General features: G+C 38.0%; 1 long non-coding RNA gene across 1 annotated transcript; it reads left to right on the plus strand.

The window, feature by feature from the left end:
- The first annotated feature begins 1,208 nt into the window (after positions 1 to 1,208).
- On the plus strand, positions 1,209 to 16,064 carry LOC123844150 (uncharacterized). The gene is made up of 4 exons (XR_006790708.3): positions 1,209 to 1,842; positions 5,219 to 5,310; positions 14,680 to 14,725; positions 15,839 to 16,064. It is a non-coding gene; the product is annotated as an uncharacterized LOC123844150 (long non-coding RNA).
- Positions 16,065 to 16,665: the final 601 nt, after the last annotated feature.

Here is a 16,665-nt window from a genome sequence, read left to right on the forward strand (position 1 = left end):
AGTGGAAAAAAGTACTGTTAGCTAGTGGAATTGGTAAAAGTTTTTTGAAGTATGGAGGATGTATTCTGGGCCTCATGCTCCCCATTTGCTGCCACTTTAAGTGGTGTGAAGAACGATTTCAGTGTAACTTGTATAAGAGACCACTTTCATTGGCCTGCCATCTGCCTAAAATATGAAATATTATTAGAACATAACCTACAGCAACAATAATAATGCTAATTGCAGACAGAATTTGGTGTGTGCCGCATGCCCTTCTAAATAGTTCATGTATAGGGGCACCTGGGTGGCTCAGTTGTTAAGTGTCTGCCTTTGGCTCAGGTCATGATCCCAGGGTCCTGGGATCAAGTGTGGCATTGGGCTCTCTGCTCTGCAGGAAGCCTGCTTCTCCCTCTCCCACTCCCCCTGCTTGTGTTCCGTCTCTCGCTGTCTCTCTCTCTCTGTCAAATAAATACAATCTTTAAAAAATAAAAATTAAAAAAATAGTTCATGTAAATTTCCTAAATTAATCTTCCCAACATGCCAGTGTGGTAGATACTATTATTATCTTCATTTTACAGAGAAGAAGCTGAGACACAGAAATTTTAAGTAATTTGTTCCAGGTCACACAGCTAATGCCCAGTGAGTTGGGATTCAGACCCCAGGCATTCTGGTTCCTACAAAGATAATGCCTCTCATACTATTCCATGAAATATCTAGTTGTCACTGAAAGCAACATGTTAACTTTTATAATTACTGGAACAGCCATGGTCATTCACATATGTGAATATTTAAAACTATAATTGATGTGGTACTTAGAATACAAAAATAGAAATGTTTACCATAAGGTAATTTCCTATCTTTCTCCCTTTGACTAATATATAAATTGGTAGGTTTAGCTGATAAAATATAATTTAAAAACATTAAAAACGTGACATTTTAGTAACTAGAGAAGTCAGCAAACTTTTCTGTAGGGGGATTGTAAATATTTTATTTTATTTTAAGATTTTATTTATTTGAGAGAGAGAAGGAACAGTGGGGAAGGGCAGAGGGAGAGAGAGAGAGAGAGAAACAGACTCCCTGTAAATATTTTAGGCTTTGTAGGCCATAGGTCTCTGTGGCAGCAGTTCAATCTGCTGTAGCCATAAATCAGTATGTAGAGGAGAGTGTGGCTGTGTCCACTAACATTTTATTTACAAAAACAGCTGATGGTTGTTTTATACTAGATTGCCAGGAGTTGCAAGAAGCACAAGATCGACATGCAGAGGCTATAAGATGTATTGAGACATCGAAAGATCACGTGCAAAAGTACAATTTAAAGCAGCACAGAAAATGAGTATTTATAAAGCAGAGAAGCAGTGTAGGATGAGAAATATATCAGTTATGATAATAAGTATATTCTTGTTAAGCTGGATAAAAATTTCAGCTTTGCACTATTTGGAAATGCATTAATTTTGCATATTATCTTTAAATTTTGCACATTAACTATAAAACACAACCAGAAAAATGGCACAATTGCCAGATCTTCTACTTTTTAAAATTTTAAGAATTTATGTAAGACCTTCAGATGTTTGTTTAGAAATTATACGGTACTTTTAAAATTTATGTGTGAGAATAATTTTAAAATATTCATTTTAGGCTTGAAGTTGAAAATGCTAAGTTAAAAGTTATACTCAAAAAACAAGCGGGCAATCGGGCTCCCTGCTCGGCAGGGAGTCTGCTTCTCCCTCTGACCCTCACCCTTCTCCTTCTCTCTCTCTCAAAAAAAAAAAAAAAAAAAAAAAAATCAAAAAACAAACAAACAAAAAAAAACAACAAGCGGGCAAAATTGAACAACTTCAGGAAAACCTGTTAAGTACAAGTTCGGTAAGTCAGTCTCTTAATTTCTGTCCTACTGAAAAGGAATTTTTATTTCTCTAGTAGTAGTATATAAGACTATTTTGGATAATATGAAAATTCTCACTAATAAAAATGTTTACTGTATTCATATTGTTGCTACTTGCTACTGGTAGTATAATTCCTCTTTATAGATGAAGTTGACTGACTTCATAAATTAATAATTTTTATAGTAAGATTGTAATAAAAAAGATTGTGGTAGTCTAAGATAACCAATATTTTATACATACCACATTTTATTTATCTATCTGGCAGTGGACAATTGAGTTTTTCCACCTTTTGGCTATTGTTAATAATGCTGCTGTGAATATTGGCATACAAACGTCTGAGTCCCTACTAATATTTTTCAGTATGTTTAAAAATTCCGAAACTTTGAGTCATAATTTGATCTTGAATTCTGACTTTCTCTTGTAATCTAAACCCTTCAGTGAGATTTGAGAATGGATTACTTTCATGATAATTTGTTGTGATTTGTAATTATAAATTTGTAATTTGTTGTCTTCATCAAGAATGACTACTAGGTCATTACGTAAACATTTTTCTCAAAGGAATATATTTTTCTCTTTGTTGGATTTTGAAAAGGAAAAGAGATGCCAGTGAAACAGTGGAAATGACTGCTCAATCAGGGCCTTACATAGTAACATAGTGCTCGTAGCATTCACTGCAAGTTCAGGAACTATTTTTTTTTTTTCATTAATTTGAGTTAATCAGCCTTTCAGAGATTTAACAATTGAATCTCAGAAAAGATTAATGTGCAATCCAGGATTCCAACTTATTGATATGTAGTGAAAACTATATAACTATTTACCAAGCAGAACCGGATTATCATGCCATTTATACCCTCCCTCATAGAAGAGGCTACCAATGATTTAAGATGCATTGTGAGTCCTAAGTTGGAACAATGAGGTAGATGCACCCACCACTAGTTTCTTTTAGTCACAAAAGCTGCATACTTGCAAAATTCATTATACAGCTATACCTATCAGGGGAACTAGCACATTCTGTTGACTGGTCCTTTTTGTGGCCAAAGAAACATCGAAAATTATTTTTTTTCTAGATTTCCTATAAATTAGTCACATTGTATTACTATACTTTTCATTGAGCAAGTAACATGACAATATGTGAATGAGAATGCCAGGAGTTGTCCCCCTACGGTGTCATATAGAAATCTATTAAGGAAGGTATCAAATCTTGTAAAGTTTGTAAGAATATCCGTAGGTATTCTGTAGATTCCAATGGAAATGACTTAGGGTTATGACATAAAATTATTAGCCACTTCAAGGTCTACCCTGTGAAACAAACACTTAGCTTTCAACCAACTCAGTCCATAGTCCTAACATCTCTAGAAGGATTTTATCTCATGAATCCCCAGGCCAGAGACTACCTGGGTTAAGATATTTGATGGACATAGTTTTGAGATGAAGAGTCTGGATTGGGAAGAAGAGATAGCTCTAGGCTGACTTAAGCTTCCAAACAATATAGTCAAGTATGTGTCTGAAAAGAACTTCAGAAGAAGACTTCCATAAGATCCAATCTCTATGGAATAGGACATTATTCAAAAGAAAACAAAGGCAAACAATTGATAGTCTGAACCTTGTGAGAAACATTAGCATCAGAAAAGAAAAGCAAGACAGAGTATGGTGGTCAGCATCCTCAGGGTAAGGGTGCCCCCTGAGATGACAAAATAACAATACACTCAAAGTAATACCAAAAAGAGTCAACATAAAATGTTCAAGATTAGCTGTCTAGGGGTACCTGGGTGGCTCAGTCAGTTAAGCGCCTGCTTTCGGCTCAGACCATGATCTCAGGGTCCTGAGATCGAGCCCTGCTCAGCTGGGAGTCTGCTTCTCCCTCTCCCTCTGCTCCTTCCCCTATTCATGCACTCTCTATTTCAAATAAATAAATTTTAAAAAAATTTAAAAAAATTAGCTGTCTATAAAGGTAATCCACATCAGGTAATGGTTTTTGAGTGTGTGGTTGAGAATATTGTCTATGAGGAACGAGAAGGAAGATCAAAAAGTAGAGATGACCTCAGTAAAGGGGTCAAGGCTGGAAATGTAGATTAGAGAATCTGGTTTTGAAGCCTTGGGATTTAACCAACTCTGAGAGGATTTGATAAGAGGAATAGCAAGGGTCAGGGACTAACAGCGGTTGCTGTCCTTTAGAAATAAAATGGGATTAGAGAGCAGAGGGAGGGTATGGTCATTGTTTTCAGCTGTTGCTGAGAAGTAAAGCAGGATAAAGACTTTAAAAAAAAGATCCTTGATGACCCTCAAAATTTTTTAGTGGAATTCCAGGATTGAAACTCCAATTTTAGTGTAAAAGAAGAAACTAAGTGTTGGAAAGATGAATCTGTGGATGAGATGACACATTAAAGAATGCTCAAGTCCAGTGAAAGGGGAGAAGCAGGATGATAGAAAAAGCTGCAAGAGTGAAGCAAAAGTTTTTATGTAATATTGAGAAGACTTAAACTTTATTTAAAGAGAAAGGTAGTTAATAGAAAAGAAGAAATTGAAACCTTGCAGAGATGCTTGCAATGCTTGCAGGGAATGAGAGTATCTCATTCTAAAGTCAGACGATCGTCAAAACTGTAATGGGGGGGCGCCTGGGTGGCTCAGTCATTAAGCGTCTGCCTTCAGCTCAGGTCATGATCCCAGGGTCCTGGGATCGAGCCCCGCATCGGGCTCCCTGCTCGGTGGGAAGCCTGCTTATCTCTCTCCCACTCCCCCTGCTTGTGTTCCCTCTCTCACTGTGTCTCTCTCTTTGTTAAATAAATAAAATCTTAAAAAAAAACAAAAAACAAAACTGTAATGGGGACTGCATAGGAATTTTTCAGAGATTATCTTAAAAAGGTATGATCTCACAAAACCCAGAGTATCTTAAGCTATGGATGACAATGTTTCTAGGGCATCTTTAGAAACTAAAATGTAAATATAACCACTTTTTAAAATTTTTCATTAACACTTAGTATTAATATGGGTAAGAACCTCTGTATTTAACACGTAAATTTTGGCAATTTCAATTCTAGAAAAAATAATGATGAAAATGTAAAATCAGTTTAAGCTGTTTTTAAGAAAGGTCCTTATATTTGAAATTTGTATTTATTGGCATCAGGTTTATAAAACTATATTATATAAAACTTAAAATTATAAATTTTAAACTACATTATATAAATTTAAAATTATAAATTTATAAAATTTATAAAATGTAGTTTATGAGCCTTTCTAAACACGTTATTATGAACTCATGAGAAATAATATTTTATGATAGAAGAATGAGTATCTAGATTTTTAAATATATTTTTCTTTAAAAATTTTTTTCAAACTCTGATAATGAAAATGGACAGATAAAGAAATTGATTGAGTTGAACCAATCTCTGGAATGTAGTTTGGATCAAGAAATGAAGAAAAATGGTGAATTAGAAAAAGAGATTACTAGGTAAGACTGTAATATTTCAGGTAATTTTAACCATTGATTAACTGATTTAACTGTAATTTTACTTTATTAAATACAAATACTTGCCAAAATATTACACTTACTCTTTAATGATTCCTTAAATAATAACAACAGTTGCTTTAACAATAACAACTGTAATTTTCATTGTCCATCTTGAAGAGTTTCTGCAAGATACCTTTATTCTTTGGTAATATTTCCTTTTAATAGTGTTCTTCCCTTCCAACAAGTATTTTAATATCTAAAAACCTGTGTCACTGTTTAATCATATCAAAAGTTATCTTGGTTTGGCTTATATTTTCTTTTTTTTAATATTATTTTTTAAATTTAAATTCAGTTAACCGACATAAAGTATATTAATTTCCAAGGTAGAGTTCAGTGATTCATCAGTCTTATATAACACCCAGTGCTAATTACATTAGGTGCCCTCCTTAATGTCCATCATCCAGTTACCCCATCCTTCTCCCCTCCTCTGCTCCAGCAACCCTCAGTTTGTTTCCTATGAATAAGAGTCTCTTGTGATTTGTCTCCCACTCTAATTTCATCTTGTTTTATTTTCCCCTCCCTTCCCCTATGCTCCTCTGTTTTGTTTCTTAAATTCTACAGATGAGTGAAATCAAATGATAATTATCTTTCTCTGACTGACTTATTTGGCATAATACCCTCTAGTTCCATCCACGTCATTGCACAATTTCATTTTTTTATTGGCTGAGTAATAGTCCATTGTATATATCTACACATCTTCTTTATCCATTCATCTGTCAGTGGACATCAGGGCTCTTCCCACAGTTTGGCTATTGTGGACATTGCTGCTATAAACATTGGGGTGCAGGTGCCCCTTCGGATCACTACATTTGTATCTTTGGGGTAAATCCTTAGTAGTGCAATTGCTGGGTCGTTGGGTAGCTCTATTTTCAACTTTTTGAGGAACCTCCATACTGTTTTCCAGAGTGGCTGTCCCAGCTTGCATTCCCACCAGCAGTGTAAGAGGGTTCCCCGTTGTCTGCATCCCTGCCAACATCTGTTGTTTCCTGACTTGTTCATTTTAGCCATTCCAACAGGTGTGAGCTGATATCTCATTGCGGTTTTGATTTGTATTTATTTCCCTGATGCCGAGTGATGTTGGGCATGTTTTCAAGTGTCTGTTGACCATTTGAATGTCTTCTTTGGAGAAAGGTCTGTTCACGTCTTCCACCCATTTCTTGACTGGATTATTTGTTCTTTGGGTGTTGAGTTTGATAAGTTCTTTCTATATAGATTTTGCATACCAGCCCTTTATCTGACATGTCATTTGCAAATATCTTCTCCCATTCTGTCAGTCATCTTTTGGTTTTGTCGACTGCTTCCTTTGCTGTGCAAAAGCTTTTTATCTTGATGAAGTCTTTGTTTCCCTTGCCTTTGGAGACATGTCTAGCAAGAAGTTGCTGTGGCCCAGGTCACAGAAATTGCTGCCTGTGTTCTCCTCCAGGATTTTGATGGGTTCCTGTCTCACATTTAGGTCTTACATCCATTTTGAGTGTATTTTTGTGTATGGTGTAAGAAAATGGTCCAGTTTCATTCTTCTGCGTGTGGCTGTCCACTTTTCCCAACACCATTTGTTGAAGGGACTGTCTTTTTTCCATTGGCTGTTCTTTCTTGTTTTGTCGAAGATTAGTTGACCATAGAGTTGAGGGTCCGTTTCTGGGTTCTCTGTTCTGTTTCATTGGCCGATGTGTCTGTTTTCATGCCAGTACCATACTGTCTTGATGATTACAGCTTTGTCATAGAGCTTGAGGTCGGAATTGTGATGCCACCAGCTTTGGTTTTCTTTTTCCACATTCCTTTGGCTATTTGGGGTCTTTTCTCGTTCCATACAAATTTTAGGATGATTTGTTCCAGCTTTGTGAAACAAGTTGATGGTATTTTGATAGAGACTGCATTGAAGGCACAGATTGCTCTGGGTAGCGGTAGCTACCAATCCATGAACATGGAGTGTTTTTCCATTTCTTTGCGTCTTCCTCAGTTTCTCTCGTGAGTGTTCTATAGTTTTCAGAGTACAGATCCTTTGCCTCTTTGGTTAGGTTGATTCCTAGGTATCTTACGGTTTTTGGTGCAATTGTAAATGGGTTCGACTCCTTAATTTCTTTTTCTTCTGTCTCATTGTTAGTGTATAGAAATGCAACTGATTTCTGTGCATGGATTTTATATCCTGCCACTTTGCTGAATTCCTGTATGAGTTCTAGCAATTTTGGGGTGGAGTCTTCTGGGTTTTCCACCTAGAGTATTACGTCACCTGCGAAGAGTGAGAGTTTGACTTCTTTGCCGATTCCGATGCCTTTTATTTCTTTTCATTGTCTGATTGCTGAGGCTAGGACTTCTAGTACTATGTTGGACAGCAGTGGTGAGAGTGGACATCCCTGCCGTGTTCCTGACCTTAGGGGAAAAGCTCACAGTTTCTCCCCATTGAGAATGATATTTGCTGTGGGCTTTTCATACATGGCTTTTATGGTATTGAGGTATGTGCCCTCTATCCCTGCACCGTGAAGAGTTTTAATCAAGAAAGCATGCTGTACTTTGTCAAATGCTTTTTCTGCATCCAGTGAGGGGATCATACGGTTCTTGTCCTTTCTTTTATTAATGTAGCGTATCACGTTGATTTGCAGATGTTGAACCACCTTTGCAGCCCAGGAATAAGTCCCACTTGGTTGTGGTGAATAATCCTCTTAATGTACTGTTGGCTCCTATTGGCCAGTATCTTGATGAGAATTTTTGCATCCGTGTTCATCAGGGATATTGGTCTGTAATTCTCCTTTTTGGTGGGGTCTTTGTCTGGTTTTGGGATCAAGGTAATGCTGGCCTCATAGAAAGAGTTTGGAAGTTTTCCTTCCATTTCTATTTTTTGAAACAGCTTCAGAGGAATAGGCATTAATTCCTCTTTAAGTGTTTGTTAGAACTCCCCAGGGAAGCCATCTGGCCCTGGAGTTTTGTTTGTTGGGAGATTTTTTTTTTAAAGATTTTATTTATTTATTTAACAGAGAGAGAGAGAGACACAGCGAGAGAGGGAACACAAGCAGGGGGAGTGGGAGAGGGAGAAGCAGGCTTCCCGCGGAGCAGGGAGCCCGATGTGGGGCTCGATCCCAGGACCTGGAATCATGACCTGAGCCGAAGGCAGATGCTTAACGACTGAGCCACCCAGGCACCCCTGTTGGGAGATTTTTGATTACTGCTTCAATTTCCTTGCTGGATGTGGGTCTGTTCGGGTTTTCTGTTTCTTCCTGTTTCAGTTTTGGTAGTTTCTACATCTCTAGGAATGCATCCATTTCTTCCAGACTGCCTAGTTTGTTGGCCTATAGTCATTCCTAATACGTTCTTAAAATTGTTTGTATTTCCTTGGTGTTGGTTGTGATCTCTCCTCTTTCATTCATGATTTTATTTATTTGGATCCTTTCTCTTTTCTTTTTGCTAAGTCTGGCCAGGGGTTTATCGATCCCATTAATTCTTTCAAAGAGCCAGCTCCTAGTTTCGTTGCTGTGTTCTACTGTTCTTTTGGTTTCTATTTCATTAATTTCTGCTCTGATCATTATTAATTCTCTTCCCCTGCTGGGTTTCGGCTTTATTTGCTGTTCTTTCTCCAGCTCCTTTAGGTGTAAGGTTAGGTTGTGTATTTAGGACCTTTCTTGTTTCTTGAGAAAGGCTGTTGTTGCTCTATACTTCCCTCCCCGGACTGCCTTTGCTGCATCCCAAAGGTTTTGAACAGTTGTGTTTTCATTTTCATTGGTTTCCATGTATTTTTTTAATTCTTCTTTAATTTCCTGGTTGACCCATTCATTCTTTAATAGGATGTTCTTTAACTTCCACGTATTTGAGTTCTTTCCGAATTTCCTCTTGTGATTGAGTTCCAGTTTCAAGGCATTGTGGTCTGAAACTATGCAGGGAATGATCCCCTACTTTTGGTACCGGTTGAGACCTTATTTGTGACCCAGTATGTGATCTCTTCTGGAGAAAGTTCCATGTGCGCTTGAGAAGAATGTGTATTCTGTGGCTTTAGGCTGGAATGCTCTGAATATATCTGTGAAGTCCATCTGGTCCAGTGTCGACCTCAGAGAGTCGTGGACCTGGGACGGCGAAGGAACTGAGGAAAAGAGATGACGGTTTTGCGAGGCACAGGGGACCCCGAGCAATCAGCCCAAGGTCCCGACGTTTATTTTCCATAATCTTATATACCTTCTACAGCGATATAAATCTATAATGATTTACAGCAGGACCTTAGTAAGGCACATTCTTCCATGTGCATAGAATTAGTCCAGAATGTATGATAAGAATCTTTAAAGCAGGACAAGGGAACCAAGAGGGGAATGCACAGTGTGCTATTTACAGGGCAAGGGAACCAAGAGGGGAGTGCACAGCGTGCTGTTTACAGGTGGCTTCCTATCTACAAAACATCTTCTGCTGCGTACTTTAGAACAGACCACACACGTCCCAAGGGCATTTCACTCTGATCCTTTTGGCTTATTTTTAACCCAGCAAATCGAGTTTTCAAAGATCTCGGAGTCTGAACAAACATGCGCCAGTGGTTGTCGTGGTGTTCTGTTTCCCACTGTCCAGTGTATCATTCACTGATATTATTGTATCATCATCAATGTGTTTCTTTAATTGTGTTATTAATTGGTTTATGTCATTGGCTGCTCCCATGTTAGGGGCACAAATATTTACAATTGTTAGATCTTCTTGTTGGATAGACCGCTTTAATTCATTATGATAGTGTCCTTCCTCATCTCTTATTACAGTCTTTGGTTTAAAATCTAATTTGCCTGATATAAGGATTGCTACCCCAGCTTTCTTTTGATGTCCATTAGCATGATAAATGGTTTTCCACTCCCTCACTTTCAATCTGGAGGTGTCCTTGGGTCTAAAATGAGTCTCTTGCCGAGAGCATATCGATGGGTCTTGCTTTTTTATCTAATCTGATACCCTGCGTCTTTTGATTGGGGCATTTGGCCCTTTTACATTCAGGGTAACTATTGAAAGATATGAATTTAGTGCCATTGTATGATCTGTAATGTCACTGTTTCTGTATATTGTCTCTGTTCCTTGCTGGTCTCTGTTACTTTGGGGCTCTCTCTTTGCGTAAAGGATCCCCTTTAATATTTCTTGCAGGGCTGGTTTAGTGATCACAAATGTTTTAGTATCTGTTTGTCCTGGAAACTCTTTATCTCTCCTTCAATTTTGAATGACAGCCTTGCTGGATAAATAAAGTATTCTTGGCTGCATATTTTTCTCGTTTAGCACCCTGAATATATCATGCCAGTCCTTTCTGGCCTGCCAGGTCTCCATGGTTAGGTCTGCTGCCAGTCTAATGTTTCTACCCTTGTCGGTTAAGGACCTCTTGTGCCGAGGTGCTTTCAGGATTTTCTCTTTGTCTCTGAAATTTGCAAACTTCACTACTATATGTCGAGGTGTGGACATGTTTTTATTGATGTTGAAGGGGGTTGTGTTTTCTGTGCCTCCTGGATTTGAATGCCTGTTTCCTTCCCCAGATTAGGGAGGTTCTCCACTATAATCTCTCAAATATACCTTCTGCCACACCCCCCTTCCTCTTCTTCTGGGATCCCAATTATTCTACTATTGTTTCGCTTTATGGTATCACTTATCTCTTGAATTCTCACCTCATGATCCAGTAGTTGTTTATCTCTCTTTTTTCTCAGTTTATTCTCCATCATTTTTTAAATTTTTAAAAAATTTTTTAAAAGATTTTATTTATTTGACAGAGAGAGACACAGCAAGAGAGAGAACACAAGCAGAGGGTGTGGGTGAGGAAGAAGCAAGCTTTCCGCTGAACAGAGAGCCCGATGCGGGGCTTGATCCCAGGACCATGGGATCATGACCTGATCCAAAGGCAGACACTTAACAACTGAGCCACCCAGGTGCCCATATACTCCATCATTTTATTTTGTCTTCTGTATCACTACTTCTCCTTTCTGCCTCATTTATCCTAGCAGAGCCTCCAATTTTTTTTTATTTTAAAAACATAATTTTTATTAAGTATAGCTCAGTAAGTCTGGAAAAGATAAGTAAATAATGTTTTATTGGGACGCCTGGGTGGCTCAGTTGGTTAAGCAACTGCCTTCGGCTCAGGTCATGATTGCAGGGTCCTGGGATCGAGCCCCTCATTGTGCTCCCTGCTCTGCGGGGGCCTGCTTCTCCCTCTTCCCCTCCCCCTGCTTCTGTTCCCTCTCTCGCTGGTCTCTCTGTCAAATAAATAAATAAAATCTTAAAAAAAATGTTTTATTTCACCATTACTCATATGTATGTGATAAATTTTTTAAAATTTCATTTTATTTTAAAGAATATATTTATTTATTTGACACAGAGACAGAGATAGTGAGAGAGAGAGCACAGTGAGGGAGAAGCAGACTCCCTGCTGAACAAGGATCCCAACATGGGTTCGATCCCAAGACCCTGGGATTATGACCTGAGCCGAACGTAGCCGCTTAACCAACTGAGCCACCCAGGCATCCCTACAATTTCTCTTCAGTTAGCTGATATATGATATATCATTAGTTTCAGATGGAGTGTTCAGTTAATCATCAGTTGTATATAACCCCCAGTGCTCTGCACATTGCGTGCCCTCCTTCATGCCCATCACCCACTTACCCCATCCCCCCACGCACCTCCCCTCCAGCAAACCTCAGTTTGTTTCCTATAGTTAAGAGTCTCTCATGGTTTGTTTCCGTCTCTGGTTTCTTCCCATTTTAGTTTTCTCTCCCTTCCCCTACGATTCTCTGCACTTTTTCTTATATTTCACATATGTATGAAACCATATGATAATTGTCTTTCTCTGATTGACTTTTCTCTCAGCATAATACCCTCCATTTCCATCCACGTCAATGTAAATTGTAAGATTTCATCCTTTTGATGGCATAGTAATATTCCATTGTATTTATATATACCACATCTTCTTTATCCATTCATCTGTCGATGGACATTTGGGCTGTTTCCACAGTTTGGCTATTGTGGATATTGCTGCTATAAAAATTGGTGTCCAGGTGCCCCTTCTGATCACTACATTTGCATCTTTGGGGTAAAGACCTTGTAGTACAATTACTGGGTCATCGGGTAGCTCTATTTTTATCTTCTTGAGGAAACTTCCATACTGTTTTCCAGAAGTAGAGCCTCCATTTTTTATTGCATCTCATTAATAGCCTTTTGATTTCGATTTGTTAAGCTTTTAGTTCTTTTATTTCTCCAGAAAGGCATTCTGTAGTGTCTTCTGTGCTTTTTCAAGCCCAGCTAGCATCTTTATAATTGTTATTCCAAGCTCTAATTCCAACATCCTACTTTTATCCATACTGATTAGGTCCCTGTCAGTCAGTACTATCTCTTGTTCTCTTATTTGAGGTGAGTTTTTCCACCTAGTCATTCTGTCTAGAGAAGAATAGATGAATGAGAGAACAAAATACTAAAATAGCAACAACGACCCCAGAGAAATCTACTCTTAACAAATCAGAGGAGATCTGAAACCAAAAAAATAAATAAATAAGAATTAAAGGCAAAAGAGAATATAATCAGACAGGTGATGATAACAGAGCAACACAGTAGATTCTGGATGTATTTTGGTCTGTTTGTTAGAAGAAACTACATCCCAAAATTGTAAAGAAAGAAAAACATATATATGCAAAAATAAAATCAAATATAATGAAAGTATAGAATGTAATTATAAATATGAACATTGAAAAAGTTTTAAAAAACGAGTTGATAAAAAATTGGTTGAAAAGGAAAAAAAAATTACAATTGAAAGATTAAGGAATCACAAGAAAAAGCCATGAATTCTATATAGTCTTTTCCTCTAGTGCTGGAGTTTTGAAGTTCTGTGTGATCGGTAAACTTGGTCTTAGCTGCATGTTCTTGCTAACTTTCTGGAGGAGAGGCCTGTGGTGCTGATTCTCAGGGGTCTTTGCTCCAGCAATACTGCACTGCCCTTGCCAGGGGGCCAGGCTAAGTCCGGGCCTCGGGATTGCTCTATGTGGCTTTTGTTCCCTGAAGGCTTTCTGCACCACTTTATAGGATGAGAATGAAAATGTCAGCCTCCCAATGTCCAGCCCTGGAGCTGAGAGCTGGCACCCTCCACTCTTCAGTGTGCCCTCATGGAGAAGCTGTCAATCACTCTTGTCTCCCTGCTTTCTGTCTGCATTCTGTGTACACCCAGCCTGTGACTGAACATTTTTATCTCAGCCATGCAACCCCCTTTGGAGTTTCCAAACTTTGCAGTCTCCTGTGGCATGCATTCGTGCCACTCCTCCTGGGGGAGGAAGGGAGGTCTTGCCCTGGTTCTGCCGCTTGTACGGCCCCTGCTCTGAGAGCAGTCACCCAACTGGCTGCGGTTTGTGGTTTATGGCAACACTGAGCTGAAAGCCCCCTCCTCAGCTCTCTGATTGCAGCTGGCTTCACTGCTCAAATGCCTGGAACTCTCCCATACTCAGGCACCCCCACTCTTTCTGTGACCCTGGGGGATCCTGAGATAAGGCTGTCCCACCTAGGATTCCACCCTGCTTCTGCACCTGAGCGCCTTTCAAGCAGGGATGTCCCTCACCGGAGCAGACTTCTAAAAGTTCTGCTTTGCACACCACTGCTTTATCACTTTCTGATAGCCGGCTTATGGAGGCTCCCTCCCCCCACGGTTTATCTTCCCATGGATCACCGCCGATTCGCTTCTCTACACCTCCTACCTTGCAGAAAGTGGTCGCTTTCCTATTTGTAGAATTGCATCAGTTCTTTTCTTAGATCTCAGGTTGAGTTCACGGGTCTTCAGAATGATTTGAAAGCTATCCAGCTGAATTCCAGGGACCGGACAAAACTATGGTCCTCTACTCTTCTGCCATCTTCCTCTTCTTCCAGAAAGTATGTATATTCAATAGACCAGTATTAATTGTACTTTTTATCAGATTCATCTAAATAGCATTACATATGTTTCTTCTCAGTTACCTAAGATTAAAATAAGTAGGGATTTGGGCGCCTGGGTGGCTCAGTTGGTTAAGCGACTGCCTTTGGCTCAGGTCATGATCCTGGAGTCCTGGGATCGAGTCCCGCATCGGGCTCCCTGCTCAGCAGGGAGTCTGCTTCTCCCTCTCCCGCTCCCCCCTCTTGTGCTCTTTCTCTCTCTCACTCTCTCTCTCAAATAAATAAATAAAATCTTAAAAAAAATAAGTAGGGATTTATTTTATTTATGTGATTATCTTTCTAGTTAAGCAATCCCTAACTTAGTTTTAGTCTCTAAAAGTGTTATTTAAAGACCACATTTCATAAGCTATATACAGTTCCTACAATAATGTCTCTTGTTTAACTTGAACATTATAAATAATATTTGACTTATTTCAGATGCAGCAGGAGATGGAAAGGAATATAACTAGAGAACTAGAAGAAGGTATGTTGCCAAATTTATGAATTAAGATGGTCATTGATTTCTGAAATAAACTATGAATAATAAATGGCATCCCTTTCCATGGTTTGGATAATAAGTACTACATTAAATTTTTTTAATATGTAGCCAATAAAAATGTAAAACATTAACATAATGAAGAACATACTTATTCCTCATTTAGTCATCATGTTCGTTCAGACTTTTTTAAAAATCTCCAAATGTCTATGTATCTGTTATTATTTCTGGCTATAATCTTCCTTCACTTCTGCCATTCCTATGGAACCGTCAACCTGAATATGTGGGCTTTCTCAAATTCTTGTTTCTGCTAGTGGTATAAGACCAAAAAACTCAGGCTTGTCTTAGTAATAGTTAAGCAATTATAGTCCATAGAGGCTGTCACTTGACAGGTGATATTTAAATCTCCAGTCATTGATTTTGTCATTGGCTTACCTTTTGCCATTGAGTAAAATTCCAAGTTCCTTATACGGAATAAAAACACCCAAATCAATTTGGTTCTTGCCAGATTATTCAGCCTTCTCTGTCGCTACTTACCCTACTCTGTTGCTTTGCTCTAGCACCTCTTCAGCGTAGACTACTTGCAATTCCACAAGTGTTCTTCCTCACTCTTTGTATATGTTCTTTGTATATGTGTCTTCCCTCCACGTGACACACTTTCTCCTTGTACTTCAGGTATCAACTTACATATCACCTCCACCAAGAAGCAGACAGTATTAATAGAAAACTAGATTGTCCTTTTTGTGTGTTCTTATAGCGTCTTGTTTTATACCTATCATGGTATATTCAACTCTAAAATTGCCTGTTTGATTTTTCAGTTTCTAGTATATGATTGTTCAGGGGTGGGCTCTGTCATCATCTTGTAATTTCATCTTGTAATGAGAAAACTAGAAGCTCTGATATTTATCCACAATAGCAATTAACTCGGTGGGCAACCATGAGCAAAATATATTTAAAAGTAATCTTGTATTTTATATTGTAGTTCTATGTAGATATTTTTCATTCTTCTTAACACTCATAAGGCTTCAACTTTGTTTTTTACTAACTTGTAGTTAACTACAAAGTATTTTAGATAAAGAATGTAATTCTTTTTCTTTTCAGCTGCTGTTGAATTAGAATCAGACTCAAGGTGTATGACCTCCTCTTTAGAATCTACTTATGAATCACATGTAAATGACGATCTACTAGTGAAATCTTCAAAAGAATTTTTACAGACTTTGAAGAAAAATTATATGTTCTGAAAGACAAACAGTAAAAATTTATTTACTGGATGTTTGTATAACATCTTAATTGTGTCCTACTAAATGTATCGTGTGAAAATCTTGAATAAAAGAAAATAGTTCTGGATCATGTGTGTAATGAAAGTTTATATAATATTTTAAGCTATGTTTCTTGGCACCTAATTAACTTTTAAGCAGGTTTTATAGGTGCAGACCAGCACTATTGGGTTTTACATGATTCAAGCTGCCCAAATACCAGCTTTTTAAAGAGCATCCAACCCACCAAATTGTCATTAGTACTTCTGGGGTGTTAATTGATAGCCTTTTTGTATTTTCCAGTTTTTATTACTACATATGGACCTAGAGATTTACACAGACATCATTTTGATATATTGCTGCTAAGGCTATTGTCAATGTTTGTATGTATTTTTATAGTGCCATAAAACCTATGTATAATTTCAATTTTAAGTACTGATTCATAGCTCTTTCCTCATGGTGAAATAAGATTTGCCTAAGGCTTTTCACCTTTTCTGTTTATTTTTGATTTACTTTTTGAAAACAGTCTTAAAATTAGAGAAAAGAAAAATTAGAGAAAGAAAAAAGAACTTTTTCCCCCAGAACCATTTGCAAGTAAATTGTTAAATTATGCCTGATTGCCATAGCATTTATATCCTACAAATCAGTACATTCCACATGACTACTGTACAA

This window comes from Mirounga angustirostris, unplaced genomic scaffold (assembly GCF_029215605.1).
Source record: "Mirounga angustirostris isolate CCGP_5_RB_7025 unplaced genomic scaffold, mMirAng1.0.hap1 SCAF_5, whole genome shotgun sequence".
Taxonomy (NCBI): Eukaryota; Metazoa; Chordata; class Mammalia; order Carnivora; family Phocidae; genus Mirounga; species Mirounga angustirostris.